At 41.9% G+C, this 16068-nt stretch overlaps 1 protein-coding gene across 2 annotated transcripts in view; it reads right to left on the bottom strand.

Annotated features, from left to right (window-relative positions):
- Window positions 1-16068, bottom strand: part of LOC135935522 (nephrin-like) — a 206446-nt gene that overhangs the window by 166566 nt on the left and 23812 nt on the right. Inside the window, exon 1 of one of the 2 annotated variants that reach the window (XM_065477936.1) lies at window positions 4740-4764. The exons of the other annotated variant lie outside the window; for it this stretch is intronic. The gene's annotated coding sequence lies outside the window, so the exon portion shown is untranslated. Of the gene's footprint in view, window positions 1-4739; window positions 4765-16068 lie in introns of those variants that run through there. 2 annotated transcript variants of the gene reach the window in all.

The following is a 16068-nucleotide window of genomic DNA, read 5'->3' on the forward strand; positions in this document are numbered from 1 at the left end:
ATCCTCTTACGCGTAAACACGTATACAAGATAGCTGGCGCATCCAGAGAACCACACTTGTTATCGGCGCTCCACTGGCAGCAAAGCAGCCACCCACGGGCTCATGGAGGGTTTGGAGATGTCAGCGAGAAGGGCTCAGGCAAAACCATCGCTTTTACAAGAAGCGAAAAAGGCTGCTGCCTTTTGTTGAAATAAAATTATTCCTTCTATAGCGTTCTGGGAACATGGTTTAGGTCGCTGCGAAAATTGGCTTCCTAGAGTTGGGCGGGCTGGCAGTGATATTAGTTTGAAGCGCGTGATTTGTGTATTTTAAATTAATCCAGCCAATTCATCAGTGGAACGCGATTACCATATTAGCCGAGTGGCCAACCACGACGCCCGTGTGTTCGTTTAGTTTAGACCGCGAGGCGAATTTCGCGCATTAAACCAATTATAATAACATAACACGGATACCATTTTGGTGATGTGACGATGGGATTTCGCGTACATAATCAAATTGATCCCTTTTGAAATTAGCGGAACTGCCACTGCCGGCTGAGAACAATGATTATGCCTGATAATACACTTTTTTGGAGAGATAATGATTCCCGTCAAACAAATAATTTCGTAATTAACATGGGATTTCGCGTGTTACCCCGATGTCTTTTTGTTGTTTCATGAAATCCGGGGCTTATGTGTTTTATTGACAATTGCTGATGCCTAACTACAAAACGATAATTGTGTATGCTGCTAAAACTAACATAGGGTGTTGGGTGATAATATTTCATACAATTTTACCCCAGACACTAAATTAAAGGAAAAGCCGAGATAAAATCTTTTTTGTTTCATGTGACAAAGGGCGATTTTAAATGTAATTGAAAATAAAGAAAACTCTTCTTTTTAAAATCATGTCATTGAACTACTAAATTACATTACAAACGGTAAACGACAACGTCAACTATCAGTTGGTTATTTTTAGCGTGACCAGAGTTATCACAATTCTCTTCTTAAAACCATTTATGAAGATTTTCCTATGTCTTAAAGAAAATAAAGCTATTTTTAACTGCAATGGAATTCAATACACTCTCTCAGAATTACCAAAATGTTTGAGAGCGTAAAATCCGGAAAAATAATCCTCTAGATCGGCTTTAAACCCGTCTATCACCTATTTATTTTCATGAAATTTACAAATATTCTATCATAATCACAATCCTTGCACAATTCTAATTTTAATCATTATTAAATCCTTAATCACATTTTTATAATGCTTAGACTTAAAATAAAACTTTAAAACGAATAAAATTTTCAATTATATTTTTTTATTGTTTATTCCCCTACTGAATCAATTCAGGCATAGATAAAAAATGTAATAAAACACGTGTTGCTGCAATGTTTGATTGTTTCACCGCAGATCTAATCGTGAGTTTTTTCCAATTAACCGGATCCCCAAGCCGGAATCACAGCAGGCGAGGAATGGGGATAGGGTAAAAGCGGCGGTGAGGTCGGCTGTCCTAATTGTCAGCTTGCTGCAAACTACATGCACCGCTACCGACTAATTTGATTTAATTGGCCGTTGCCGCGAGCGATATTGGCTTGCTTTTGTCGTCGTGCAGCGAGCTGGCGGCTTTGTTCAATTATCGGCCGGGGGTGGGCACGGAGTGTGGGCTGGATAGCTGCTGGCGCACGGTATATGCAGAGCGCGCTCTTGCTGGTCAGCGCACATAAAGAGTTGAGAGCGAGCGAACACTTTGAAATTGCAGCAGCTCTTGTATCGCGCGCGCGACCGACCATTATTGCCACCCACTGCCGTAATTGCGCTGCACAAACATACACACTCACACTACAGGCCCCCGAGTGTATGTACGTATGCATGCGGCCACCACATTTCAGCCCTATCGCGTTTTGCACGACACATTTTTGCGTTCTGTCCGCCTGCCGAGGTTTGTTTTCGCCTAATTGCTCGTATCGACTCGCTTTGCACTATGCTGGTAATGGTGTTAACTATAGTTCCACAAACTGAATGTTGATCTCGTTTATTGCTATATTGTTAAAATTACTATAGCCATTTGGGTCTTATAAAAATTGAAATGTAAAATTCTATTAGTTCTCGAGAGTTAATATCAGTATATATGATATACTTAGTTTTATAAAATAGTTTTTTTCCTTTTTATGAATGAGTTTTATTTAGAATATAACAGCCGGAACCACCAAACCTTTACTTTTGGAAGAAAAAACATATTTAATACTCCGAAGATCTTTCGAAGGGAAATTGCGGCTTTTAAACCATTTTTAATTCGCGCCTCTTGAAAAATTGACACAATGGGTGTATAAAATTTGACCAAAATCTATATCTTTTAAATCATCCTGTTGCAGAGTGCGAGCTTCGCGGCAGCCGGAAATTTATTACGTGAGACATTCTGCGCGCCAAATTGCTAAACACACAACGAGATGCCGTCATTTGTCAGCACGCACATAAAATTGAAATAAAGCCGGAAACATAAATCCGAATCAACATGGCACATTGCGCCCATTAAAGTTGATCCTGGAGCGGCGCGTCTTCATTAGACGACGAGCCGCGGGGGCGTGCCAGTCCAACGGTCGGACGTACGCGCAATCGCTGCGAGAGAAAGCATTATTAATCAATCGGTAATTTATGATGACATGATGGGATGTCAAAGCTGCTCCACCATCGGCCGTCAGCGCGCGCGTGTCGCCGAGATATGTACGTCGCCGCATTATATCTGAATTTGCATGTGACAGGTGGTGCTTGTTTGGCCATCCCGCCGCTGCTTTTCTTCTCCCCAAATCCGACCGAACGACCGAGTGGCGGGATCCGCGCGAAAATCGATGCCACCGAGTTCAATCGACCGTGAAATTTGCCTTTTTGCATATATTCGACGAGAGCGAGGCGGAGATGCGAAATTGGACATGTTCGCACTGGCGAGAGTGGCTTTCAGCGGCGTTGCTTTTGCACTGCTGGCAATAATGACGAGCTTCGTATATCTGATGAACGGGAAACGTCGTTTTTATTGTGCCGAGGTTAATAGAAATCACGCCCTCTCCATCGTAAAAAGTCGCAGATAAAATTCAAGCCTGAATTAAACCAATCTAGATTTCGCCCGAAATTGAAAGGACGTGGCGACAGGGTTTGCAGTTTTGTCTCTGTTATTTTTCTCAACCAAAAGTATTCCTATATCGATTCAAGCTTTTGGAATTTTAGCCCATTTATTTGGATCGGTCCAAAGCCTTTTGATCCGTGCCATTTTGGCACTACCAAAAATATTCTTATTAATTATGTATATCGAAAACAATCAAAATGTATAGGAAGCTTGGAGGCCTATTCGATAGGTTTGGAAATTGGTCTCCGAAAGTGTATTTGTCCTTGTGACTGCATACAAAGTAGGAGCAAATAATAATAGTTTGCGATTATCTAGTTTTTTAAAGGGGTGTTTTTAGTGTTTTATTAAAATCTGCTAAATTGATAAACCTACATCGAAGTGATAACGTTTTCAATATTAACAATGGGTTTAAAAGAGATTCCTGATTTTAACTATTTAAAATTTTCACTGAAAAAGCTCAATCACTTCCGAATAATCTCACCGGACTGTCTTTTGATCCAAGTCCGCCCTTTTATCAAACCTTGCGTGTTGAGGGAGAGTGCTGCTGCACTTGGAAGGAACTTTTGCCGCAGAAAGCTTTCACTCTGGGTCCGCACCGCACCTGACCCCTGAAGTAACCCAATTATTCCTATTTCTCGGAAGGAAGGAAGAAATAGTGCAGCCCACTCGGGCTTTTACTCCGTTTTTCCGCGACGATGGCAAACTGAATTTCATGCGTCATATGCTGCTGGAGAGGCTTTCTGTAAATATGGCACTACAAAGATAAGGAGCACGGATGTGACAAGTGCAGTAGCAAAAGTATATTACCCGGCAGGTCTGGAAAGTGGCGTTGAGAGTGGCTTCGCTCTCACACAGACCAGATAGGTGGAAAAAAATAATAACACACACAGCGCTAGCTGTTTGCCGGTGAAGGAAAATGCCATCTCTGCACGAGAGAAAGAGAGCAAAAAACCCTTTGCCTTCCTTTAGGCGGCCCTGGCCCTTTATTTACAAAGCAGCAGCAGCCCTCTCTCTTCTATATGTGTTTGCGTGTGCACGCTCAAATAGAGTTTCAGTCTTGTCTGGTGAGCAGCTCTCTCAGTCTCGTCATCCTATGACAAGTATTGCGACACTGAGTGGATGTAGTGGAAATTACAAATTAAATGTTTACCGAGCCAGCACGATAGCGTAGGAAAGTATTACGCGCATCTTCTTGCGTTTGCTGTTTGTACGTGACAGCGCAGTGAGATGACGAGTAGGGAGAATAAAGAGGAAGCAAGCCAGCTTGTTCGAAAATTAAGTTGTAAAAATAGCAAAATCTCTCTTTTATGAGAGAAAATGACGTCAAAAAGTGGAAAATTAATACGGTTCTTGTATTTTCTTGGCGCGCCTGTGCTTTCCAAGAAAATGCTGGAAAATATAGACCAGTTGTTCAAATCCACAGACACAAATAAACGGCACCATGTTGAGGTTTAATCCTGCTTTAGTGCTTTCTAGTCGTGAAAAGATTGGCATGTATTGTGCTGACAGCAAAAAAATTCATTCAGCCACGAAACAAAATGCTAGCAAAGAATGTTTTTAAAACATATTCTTAACAACGCTACCACTAAATACAGCAACTAAACAGTATTTTTCTTCTGGTATTCAATTGTTTTTAGCATACCTTTTATCTGGGATTAACCACCCACTCTCGTATCTGCTGGGGCTTACCTACAACACAAAGTTATCAAATTAGCGTAAAATGTGAGTTTTCAATTAACGCTGGATAGTAAGAGGCTAATGCTTTAATTTGCAAAGCTTGCGGCTCAATGAAAATAAACCGTGTCTGCCACCGTAAATGGAATAGCCCAGGCAGTGGATCCGGCCTGGTGCAAAAACAACTAGCCTTTTGTAATTCCATGTTTGCTTTCCACTGCTCGCATTGCACGAGCTCAACGTCACGTTGCCATTCCACGAAGGTCTTCCAAATCAATTTTAATTCACGGAAATGAACTGAAACGCAATTTCAGCTCCAAAATGCAAATTAACTAGCAGGGCAAACGAGGAAGAGGTAAAAAGTATGAAACTAGAGTCGGTAACCAACAGTCGGCCTTTGAGCGGAAATGCGAAGTGGTGATTTAAATTCAGGCCGAGGGCTTGTTTGCACTTTTCTGGCTGAGAGCAGACAGATACGGGAGAGGTTCAAAGTGCAGCCGATGAATGATTAGCTGGTGTTTGCCTGCTGGCGTGTGGCCATCGCCACGGCAAACATTCGCCTGCCTGCCTGCCCGCCCGCCCGCTCAGGAGCGCTGCAGGTAATGCAGGAGAGTTAATCAATTCCAGCATCGGTTCGCACAGACAGCGAGTAACTCGCGTACACACAAAACAGCCAAGCGGCAGGATTAACGTGCGCAGGCCAATGGAAGATTCTGTAAGTTCATTCTGGTCGACTGCGCCAAACAAAGCATCCAATTATTGGCCGCTTGATGGCTGGATAATCGAGCGGAAACACGTTTGACCCCTGACATGCAAAAGGGACAATCCCTCCGTCGCCCGAGAATTTCGTGAGCGGCCGAGGGTGAAAGAGAGAGAGAGAGAGAGAGAGGCTTGTCAACTATTTTTCTTTTTGTCCCTTCGGTGTGTTGGATACGCTCGCTGAAACCGGTCGCTTCTATATTGGATTTCCGCCGAATAGCCAGCCGGTAAAATATTGAATTCTTTGGGTGTTCTTTTCCCTGCAGTTTCCATATTACACTTATAACCAGCGCAAATCGCGTATGTCAACCTCTTGCTGGACCGGTTCGTGCCTGCCTTTGAAAGGCACTCAATTTTTTTTTCATCCGCCTGTTTGCAAACATGCAAACGTGCGGTAACTTGGGCAAACGGAAATTTATTAATGGACCTTTGAATCAATGCGGAAAAATTTTCTGGATGGAATTTCTGCACTCGCAAAATATTAAAATGTGAATGCAAAAGTTAGTTTAAGGAATGCAAAAAACCAGCTCCGTAGTCTGTGCATTTAAAAGGATAGTTTCTGAGTGTGAGGTGAAAAGAAAAAAACACAATAAAGAAACGACTGTGTCAACGCATTCACCGCAACCTCAGGATACGCCGTGCAAACATTCACCCAACCGACACTGAAGGAAGTATTCAACTGACTGTGAGCTGAGGATTTTCTGGTACGATTTGTTGTGCATAGAGTTGAATGTTAACAATGCATCCGTAACAACCATTCCTTCAAGATAATCCGATGAAGCATCTTAAGCATGGCGTTCGCATCCTCGTGACTCTTGAGCCGATCTTCAGTAGAGGACACAAAGAGATAAGCTCTCTGTTCTTTTATTTAATGTTAAATTGTTTTATAGTATCAACCAAAGAAAATTTGTGTCGTGAGTTAAAAATGAACTGCAAATATAGTATGTAAAATTTATTTGAGTTCAAATTATACATTTAAAGTACTAAGAAAATTACGTAATTATATCTTTTAAAAAAGGGATGCATGTTTATCATAGCGATGAATTCATGAGAACATTGGTTCAAGTCAAGTACTTTCACAATCAATGAAAAACATCTAAATGTTCAAGAAAAATAAAATAAAAACTCTAGAAGTAATTAAAACAGCACTTTACTAGCCCCTATTGGTTCAAATCAAATACCTTCTTCTTCAGGAGTAGGATTGCAAGAAGATTGCAATCAGGAATCGGCTCCAACTTCAATTAGATGCTGGTCCAATTTTCCATCTGACCGATTTCTGGCGGCCAACTTTGGAAACAATTAGTTTAGCTGCTGACGCAATTTGCCCGCTTGGCGCGTCGGGAGTGCTGGATAGGCAGCGCGCTAAGCTCGTTTGCCCACCAGGTTGCATACCTCTAATTTTAACACTTTGAACTTGTCGGCCTTTGAAGTTCGATTTGCGTGGCGGAAAAAATCCTGGCCAATTATTCGTCCTCATTTGCCTCAGAGACACCACTGGCTGCTCTATTAATTGAGTTTGGTTTGGAGTGAATTAAATTCGGACTGCGTTCAGTCCGTTGGGGGAGCGAGCTCTCGGATTCAGTCTATTTCTGAATTTCTTAATGAAATTGGCCGGGCGTCGGCGATGTCTAATTAATTCCAGCAGTTTCCAGCCGAGAAAGCACGCGAGAGAGAGAGAGAGAGAGAGAGAGAGAGAGAGAGAGAGAGAGAGAGAGAGACCAGTCGTACTTAATGATGTGGCTATGCCCATTCACAATGCGCTCAGATGCTCTAAGCCTTCTCCACAATGGCACACACACACACACACACACACACACACACACACACAAACCTGTGAGTACAAACAATATATTTAAAAGGAAATCCTTCTCTCCTAAACACCATAATACAGTTCCGGCTGGGCCGTTTGTTTCCAGGCGGCAGCGGCACCATCGAGTCCCGCAGCACATTTGTTCAAGATAATTGGACACACGGCTAGATTAAAATATAAAGCCCGCTTTCCGACACGCTCTCCTCCCTGCCGCCACTGCTGCTGCTGCTGCTGCTTCTGCTCGCAAACATTAAATAATTAATTAACCAGGCTGGCAATATAATTTTAGTTTTCTAGCGCAGGTCGAGTGCACGCGGTTATCGCCGAGATTCTTTATCCTTTGCGTGGAATAAGCGATCTTTTGTCTCGGTGAATTAACGAAGCACGCAGCTGCATAAAGAGCGGCGGACGATCAAAGGAAGGCGGCCGAAACAAAACCGGGTAAAAATAAAAAGGCACAGTTAATTCTTTAATGTCGCTCTTTTGTGTGTCGCGAGCCGAGTTTCGCTGTGTATTTTATCCTGCCAAGTGTTGTGCTCGTTGCTTCCTTTTCCTCTGCGCGCTGCTTTTAATCTTTACACGCGCGCTGCGTACGCGCTTTTACCGTCGCGCGTGTCCTCCAATCAGGCTCTCTTTTATTTAAAATAAGCTGAAAAAGCAGCATGCCAGCTAGCTTTTCCGCAGAGCGTGAAATATTTTTGTACTAATCATGAATTCGGCGAGCGTACGTGCGCGGTTGGGATCATACCTTTATACACTCACTAGCTCCCCCTTTTTTCGGCCGGAATATTATGTTTGAGTGCAGCCAACCAGCCAGCCAGCCAGCGTAGTCTGCTCTTTTGGAAATTACCCGAGCATTATTTTTAATTTACAAAAGTTGAGCCAACACACTGCTTCCGTCTTTATTTCTTTCTTTCTCTTCGTCTTTTTCGGCGAGGGAAAACGCGATTTCCCCCCAAGATACGGGGCAACAGCGTGAAATTAATATTCCATTAAAACCCGAATGCCGCTCTTACGTCTTTGAAGATTGTCGTCAAAGGGGAGATGAAAAATATTTCATTTCCTGCTGAGAGTGTTTAATTATTACCGAATGCGCAATCAAAGCACAAGCTGCCAGCTGCCATAGCTGGCTTTCATTGTCCTTAAAGATTCCAAGCGTGAAAGGTTCAAAAAGGGTCTAACCCAAGAGACCTCAACAACATTATTTTCCATAAAATGTGGCAGAACAGCTTAAAAAGCTTAAAACGTTGCGGGACAAAATCTTTCAATCTACTTTCATAACATCCATAAAGAAGTAGAATAATGGAGCAATCATATAAAATGGTTACAAAGTGTAACTCATTGAACCAAAGCTGTGGCTCTTCTATTATTTCGTCTTCGCTTATATCTACCTATTTTTAGATATGCAGTCGATTGAATTGATACTTCATTACAATTTTAGTGTGCCAAATTGAAACAAGAACCAAGCTACTAAAGAAATTCATCATTTATCTATTTTTCCGCCGTAATGATACAGTTTTTGACTATCTTAAATATTATCATGGTTGATTACCATTTTTCTAGTTGACGTCAATTCAACAAACACTCCTTGCAACAAAATAAAATATTTTTTGGAGTAGGAAGATTTTGAAAATCTACTGGGCAGGCAAAATCATCGTAAATTTGAAGGAATGTTTGTATTGCAACATGACAACTGGGATGATTGAAGTACCATTCCTCATTAATGTTGTGCAAACAAACAAGCAGTTTAATCGTAAAACTACATAAACCACTAATTTCGAATTCAGTTCGCAAATTGCCTCTCAAAATAAACGACAGCACCAGCATCAATTAAAATCAGCCTATCAAACAAAATGCTCTGAGCGAAAGTTCCGAATTGGCACTTTCAAACTAAATAACCGATATAGTGGGCGGCAGTGGGTTTGTTAGTCATGAAGATAGCCATTCGAATTCACGTCAGTCTCGCTTAATAAACAATATAAATACATGGCTCCCCGCTTAAAATGTAAACAGCACGAATTGCGGTTTTGACTTGCAGAGGCACATGATCTGTTTGCGTCGCGTATTTCAACAGAGGCGTTTCACTGAATCTGCACCCAACTCCACAACTCCAGGGTTCACTAGTTCCACCATGATAAATGACCGACGTACACAGACATGTATCTAAATAAAGCCGACCCGCTGCGAGCATCCTTTCGCCGCGTGAATCTAAAAACACAAAGTTTTTGGCGAAGCCGGCTGCCCGTCAGCACTTTCCAAGGCAATAAATTCATTAAATTTGAATTACACAATGTACAGGAATTGCAGTGAAACTCGCGGGACAAAACTTTTTGCCTGCTCGCTTGTTTATGAAAATCCGGCGCGCGTTAAAAAGAAACTTTCACCGTCTTTCCTGTTATTGATATTCCTCTCTTCGGTCTGCTTCGAAACGGAAAACTGCCTCCTCTTGCTCTCTCTCTCTCTGCCTGCGTGGATACAGAGAGTGGCTTTTGCATATTCGGCACATTATATACATCAAAGCGGCCGTTAGCACGTCCGTTTGAGCCAACCAGGGTAACTAACTACGCTTTTACCACCCTCGCTGCCGAAGCGGTCTATTTGCAAAGGGATGATTCACAGGAGAAATTATTCGTAGCTGCGTCCATCACGCGCCGACCGTCGCTTTTTGCGCCTCCTCTCGCGGGCGGACAACAATGGGGGCAATCAGTCGCGGAAGAGGCTCTCCAGTCTCCAGGGAAGCAGACGACGCACTCGCTGTCGCCCGCCGCAAAAGGGAAATACGCCCGCCGTGGGTACACAGCGCCATTCAGCTAGATATCTATAATACGTCCGTGCGGCGGCAGAATCGCGCGACGAAACGCAACGCTCCAAATGCAATTACTGCCGCAGCGGCTTTATGGAATTAGTGTCGGGTTGCATACACACGCGAATGAACGGGCAAATATTGGGAATGCTCTCTTGTCCTCCGTAAGTCGGGTTTGACAACTTGATAACCGCATGTGTCCACCGCATCGGCTGAATTTGCACTGTGGCCTCTGCAAACACACTTGCAATTTTCCTCGGCTTGATTGTAACTGATTAAAATCAAATTTTTAACTCTCCCAAGGGTTGTGGGTTTGATGCAGGTTAAAAAACTGTCTCCTTTGCCAGAGTCAAGAAGTTATTTTGCTTCAGCCCCGTTTTCTAAAAGTGACGGTCTATCAACTTCTATTTTATTGACTAATCTCTGGTACAACTATCTTCATCAATCCCAAATTGCAAACATTTACAAATTTTTCCATGGCTGCCTCAATAAATTCTCGAGAAAAAATGGCAAAAACGTTAAATGTGAATCACAACAACAATTGTTTTAATCTTGATGCAACTTTAATACAAAATATATACAGTTTAAAGTGATTAGAAAACTGCTTGCAGCACATTTTTTTGCCAGACATTTTAAATAATTCAGAAAATATTTAATGCAATCAATTCAAACTAAAATATATGTAATTGCTTAGTACTACAGTCAATACATAATACTAGATTATTCTCATTTTTTGTTTATTGTTTGCATTCACGCGTAATCTTAACCCCACATTGTCAAAATTTTATCTTTGCGCGAGCCATTATGTGAGTTTTTGCTTGCAACGCATCCAAGACGAAGCATTTTTCGCCTCGAATTTTTTTAGCAAAGTGGGCCACTACTTGAAAACATGCACGCCACTTAAAAAAGCGCTGCATTAGGCTGAAATTGAAAATTTATTGCCGTCCAAAAGCCCAGCCGGCTCACACGTACGTCAGACAAAAGAGCTGCTGCGGGTGTGCTGGCTGGTGCAGTTTTTTTTTTTTAAAGCAAGCGGCTTTCACAAATTGCTGTTTTGGGATGAAAATCTCCTCGGCCGTCATGATTGTATAATGACGCGCGGCCGGAATGTTTTATAGGCGTAGGCGCGCGCGTCGCACAAAATTGTATTTAAATCATGCGAGAAGCGCTCTCCGTAGTATTATTTAGGCTCCATAAATATTTTATGAGTGAAGCGTGTTCCAGCACGGACGCCATTTGCATAAATATAACAAAAGTTATAAAGTGCAGCGCTGTGTTTCTGATGGGGCCCGCGGATACGAATGAATGGGCGAGCCGGCGCGCAAACCAACCATCCGGGCGAACCCCTTTTCATCCCCATGACGAGACACAAGCGAGAGACCAACCAGTTTCCTTCTCCTGTTCGTTTTCTTATTGTGTGCCTTTCGCTAAATGGCTTACGCAAAATATAAAGTTCTGAAACTCTTAAATACGCCGCCAGTCACGCAGATTAATAGGTACTGCAACAGCCAAGTCTCACTTTGTCAACAGACACTTTGATCTACTTTGCGCTGCAGAGAACAGGCGTGCAATCAACAAATTAAAAAGAAGAGAGACGCACGTAGTACGCAACTATAATTATTCTGCAAATATAAAAAGGGCTCATAGAAAACAGCAATAATTTAGCACAATGCGGAATACATATTAAGCAAGAGATGCGCCACTAATAATGTTTCCCCATGCTTCTTCCAGAATTGAAGCAATGATTGGAGATAACAAACAAAAAATGTGTACAGCAGAAATGATATTATCTTTCGTGTTTTTACTAAACTGCGTTGCTTTCCTTTGCAAATTCAAATGCTATTTATGGTAGCTTTCTAAAGCAGTAATTTCACAATTCTTCTCATTATTACAAAAAATTAGTCATTAAAGAGAGTGGTTTTAATTCAAATCACTTCAAAAGCCATTTTATTCCTGGTTTACTGATGGTAGAGTATGATATAGAGCACGTGCCTAATTTTCACTACGCGTACTCATTTTGACAGCTTTTTGGACAAGAAAAAGGGTTATTTTAAAAACTGTCAGAAGAATTCTTCTGACAAATATGACAACCTGGCGTTCTTCTGCCTTCATTATCATCTATCAAGATATTTTAAAAGTTGTCAAGAGATCGGATATTTATTGATTTTCTGCAATTATTGTAAACTCTTCTTTTAAACTGCATTTCATGCTCAATTTTTAAGCTGGATAAAGTCTAAAATGATTAAAAATACACCAGCGCGTCTCCAAAAATATAAATAATAAAGTCGAAAAATTTACCACCACAAAAAAAGCAGTCAAGTGCAATTTGAGCATTTTCAAGTTTGCAATACACCAAAGAGTGCAAATAAAAAAATTAATTTGGTTTTGTGCTTCCACTTGATTGTATGAGTACAGTTTAACCATTCTCTGTGAATTTTAACAGTTTTATTGTATCAATGGTCGATATTGCAGTGGATTTGAACTTCGAAACTTTGCTTTGCTTGCGATGTTCGTTTATTAAATATTTTTCTATATCCATTAGAATTATTTCAGTGAATGTAATGTTAAAGACAACGCGCAAATAGTGTTATTTGCCCCTGAAACTACGGTATGCATTATCAACGTAACTACATCATATTTGACAACATACATTTTCATCAGCGATGGCTGTCTAAATAGCTCGGGCTTCCTTATGAGCAATCCCGTTTCCGTGTGCTATCCATCAGCATTTTCAGTCTAGCTCAACCGTTTTTGATGATTTAGGCTGTAAACACACACGCGCGCGCGCATGATGGGCCAACTTTCACTGCTGGTCCAAGGCGTGGGCGCGTTATTACGCCAGGCCGCAGATAAATGGCGTGCCAGGATGCGAGCGATGGGGATAATAATAAAGGTGTAGCCCCCGACAGCAGCAGCGTAGCCGGTAAACAATGGGCCAGATATCTGCCTACCTGTGTGCATACGCGCACACCCAAGTGGCGTGCGCGTGGTGTGTGCAGCACGAGTAACTTCTCTGCTTGCAACTTGGTAAAATAAACAGCTGCCTGAGGATTGTTGTTCGATGTGCTGAATACACACATCTACTCAATAATTAAAGTGGGTGAGCCGGCAAGAGCGTATGAGAATATGTGTGTAACTTCCTGATTATGCAAATATTGTCGCTGAACTTGAGCATTGTCAATATTTTACTTAATTAAACAGCGTTTTAGTTTTTAGTCAACTATTTGAGTCTTTGTCTGGCTGCGATTATGAAACCTAGATCCTTGAGCATCATCTGAAACCTAGAAAACCTTAAATTTTTTATGAAACGTCTGTACATTTTAATGCTATTTTTGGTTAACCAAATTAATTGTGTTAATGTGAAACTCATTAGAATTTCCTAATTTAGCTTTTGGTGACTTAATTGGATTTATCAACTTCTTCTACAACAGCGAGCATCACTTCAAGAAACTTTGAAAATGTGCGTGTACGAAGTACTTTAATATACTTGAGCTCTTATTTTGTATTGTCTAATTTGGCTTTTCTAAATTGTGTATTTCGACGTAAGTCAAGGACACCTGTGAAATTTTTTAATTTAGTGGCATATTAGGGAGATTGGAGTTCCAAAGAAGTAAAAATAGTTGTCGTATGGGAATTCTTTATAACTCGATTTTGAAACCAGCTCTTCTCACATTATTATGAATTTTCATTGGTATACAATTAAACGTGGCAAATCAATTTCCTACATTTTAGATTGTGGCTGAGAAAATCTGGAGAACATCCTTGTCTAAATTTTCACACCTCGTTTGATCCTGCGAGACTATACGTGAAACAATAATTTCCTCCGAAATTTGCATTTCAAATGATATGCTAGTGTGCGGCAAAAGTGTTTAGGTCGAGATCAAAAACTAGGATCGACGAGCCGCGAGAGCACCCTGCTTTTGCAACGCAGTGTGTTTGCCAAGGGTTTGCCATCTTGCGGGTGATGAAAGGCGGCTGGGCGCAGGTTGATGATGATAATGATGAAACTGCCGCCGTGTGGAGCTTCATCAACACCAAATATGTATGCAAATGAGGCGGTGGTATGCATCTGCTCTTGTAAACCAGCAAGAGCACCCAACTTGAACCTTTGTACGTACGTCTGTCTGCCTTCCGCACACACAGACACACCGGCGGCGGCGGCGGCGGCAGCCCTCGCGTACACACCCGCGCGCTGCACGGCTGGTTATTATGTGTGTGCCGAGGTATGAATTCGTACACTTCACTAAAGGGCACTTCCCATGCGATGATTTGTTCCGCTTTCACGTGAAAAACCATGAATGCCTGCACATATTTTACTACCAATTTGCGAGGGCGAGAGCAGGGAAGAGAGGAAAAGTGTACGCGGCGCGCGCGTGTGCATGCACAGTGCTCGTCGCCGGCGGCACTTGGAGCATCTCCTCTTCTCTTTTGCTCTGCTTTAAATTTGAGGGTGGATAAAACGAACCCGGGCTAGAGTCAAACACACACATATTTGGCGCCACTGGACCGAGAGCTTCTTTTGCGTTTGAATACTAGCTGCCCGGCGAATTTATAGCGTGCACTATTTTTCGCCGCATTCATACCTCTCCCACCGGCTGGTTGGCTTTTGTGTGCGCACAAAAGGAATTATTAATGGCTTGGCTTTTGGGCTGGGACGCTGGGGTTAATGACTGAATCCGGAAAACACCTTTAAGGCAGGCGGATTCGTGTTTGAAAAACGACCGCTGGGGAATGGGCACCGCGTCGCAGGCTGGCGCAATGGATATTGCTATAATTTGTCACACACCGCTGTTTTATTTGCTGGAAAATGGGAGATCCCCTTTGTGAAGATGCCCTTTGAAGGTTGCGGTAAATTTTTTGCGTGAAAGAGCTTTCCATTTGTTAGATATTTGAAATAATAAGGAATATAAGGGAACTGCTTGAAGGAATTTACACATGATCAGCTCATTCACTATTCCAAGAATGTTTTTTATTAATTAAAAAAAGGAGAAGCGCAGGATTTGGTGAATTTGGTATTTTAATATATAATAGCGTGGGCCTTTAATCTGTAAGATTGAAACTGATTATTATACATTTGGGATTAAAAAATCTGAAAAATTCAACGAGACCGAGATTACAGAATGAGACATAATAAATTAAAAGCAACCAATAACCGGCGTTAATGCTTATGGTGCTATTTTCATGCAGTCCTAACTTTGTGAATTTTTTGAATGTGCATATCGCACAAACGTGTTTTTAAAACAGTTTGATATAGACGTACAACAATGATTTCTGCATGAATCGTCCAAAACCGCTGGCAGGCATAGAGCTTGGTTTTTGGCATCAAATGCGCAAATTCAACTTTTTGCGGTCGAGAGATTTTGCCCTGCTTAAATCTGTCCATTTTCATTAAAATGAAAACAGGCACTCGGCCTTTAATATGCACCGCAAACAGGAAAATTGAAGAAAGCCGTAAAAATTTCCAAGCTGGTTTTCCACTATTTACTGGAGCTTAAGCGTTCGGCGGCGCGAGACAAAAAGTGGCAAAAAGTAGGTGCTCGTAAAAGCGACGAATTTGCATCGAAAGGAAGCGGCAGCAGACTTTAGTTTATCCTAATTTTGCAAGCACTTGCCCGCTTTTATGGCCACTTTGGTATTAAAATATGCTCATGCTGCGCTGTACACTTTTATTGGCCTCGGGGTGCACGCCGCTCGCCCACCGAAAGCAGCTTTCGACATCAAATTTTATTACGTGTTTTTATAAATCACTGACAAATTGGGCAAATAAGTTTTAGTCCAATTTTATATCTTGCCTTTGAGCCCATAAAATGAGTCGGATGACTTTATTTCGACAGGCGCGCACACTCTCGTTCTTTCTCTCTCTCGCTCTCTCTCTCGCACGCCCAGCATTTCCATTCCGCTCCAAACTGCAATGCGACATTCTCA

Source organism: Cloeon dipterum, chromosome 1, assembly GCF_949628265.1.
Source record: "Cloeon dipterum chromosome 1, ieCloDipt1.1, whole genome shotgun sequence".
Lineage (NCBI taxonomy): Eukaryota > Metazoa > Arthropoda > Insecta > Ephemeroptera > Baetidae > Cloeon > Cloeon dipterum.